The sequence below is a fragment of the Elephantulus edwardii genome, unplaced genomic scaffold (assembly GCF_000299155.1).
Source record: "Elephantulus edwardii isolate Elephantulus edwardi_28Jun2011 unplaced genomic scaffold, EleEdw1.0 scaffold00287, whole genome shotgun sequence".
Classification (NCBI taxonomy): Eukaryota; Metazoa; Chordata; class Mammalia; order Macroscelidea; family Macroscelididae; genus Elephantulus; species Elephantulus edwardii.
In genome coordinates, this window is record NW_006400037.1 from 1,303,672 (window position 1) to 1,304,900 (window position 1,229).

Genomic DNA, 1,229 nt, shown 5'->3' on the forward strand with positions numbered 1-1,229 from the left:
GATTGATTCAGTGACTGGGATAATTGGGATGGGAGTGTCAGAGACAGTGCAATTGGCACAGGACAGAGCGGAGTTTAGGGCTGTTGTACATAGGGTCGCTATGAGTCGCAGGTGACTCGACGGCACATAACAACAACAACAACAACAACTTTGGAAAGACTGGAGAGCATTATCCTAAGTGAATTAAGTCAGTCCTGTTGTCTTTGTGTTCATGGTGACAAGAGAAGACCGGTGAGAAGAAATGTAAATTCCTAGAGGGTCAAGAGCTCACTCGGGCTAATGACCACAAGCCACTTTAGAGCCCCTGCTTTTATTAGCAGAAAATTAAAGCATATAGCAAAGCATGATTTCATAAGGTGGGTAAATGGTTAAGCATAGCCACCTTCAAGTGGTTAACCTGGGTCATGATGACCCGCCTGAGACATAACATAGATAAGTTTGAATAGTTTGCAAGAGAATATCCTTGTACTCATAGAAGAGTTTCACTGCACTCATAACAACTTTATCAAGACATCAGGAACTTTTCACATTTAACTGAAACTTCTCCAAGTCCCCCTTCATGGTGGTATGTGCTCCAGGAAGTCTGGGATGCTTTCAGTCCCATCCATCTTGGCATTCTTCACTGGGCTTCAAGTGGTGCAAGTCCTTTTGCACATACTCCATGGCTGTTTGTAAACCTCAATGAATTATAGTAACTAAACAGTCCCATAACAACAAATACTGTATAGGACCTTCATTGTATAAATAGAAAGATAACTAGTAAAATATGTATGAGGATCGAAAGGGGTAGGTGTAGGAGCAAAGGAGTAAAGATAGGCAGGGTTGCACAATTTGATAGGTAGAAGAATGGGTGGATAAAGAAAATGGGAAAGATTTGGTGTGAAAAATAATGTTTACGAGCTTTGTAAGTAAACCAATAGAAAATAAAAATTTTATATTACTTTTAAACAGTTCTTTCCTTCATCTGTTCCAGTACAGTATTTATTATTATTCTTAGTTCCCCACCCCCACCCCCGCCGTAATGCCCATGTCAGTCCAGTTTTGGATAGTGGCATTATGCAATATTTGTCTTTTTGTGGTTCAGATATTTCACTCAGCATAATGTCCTCCAGGGTCACCTATGTTGTACAATATTTTATGAGTTCCATGTTTTTCAATGTGCATAATATTCCATTGTGTGAATATACCACAGCTTTTCTATCCAATCTGTTGATAGGCACTTGACTTGC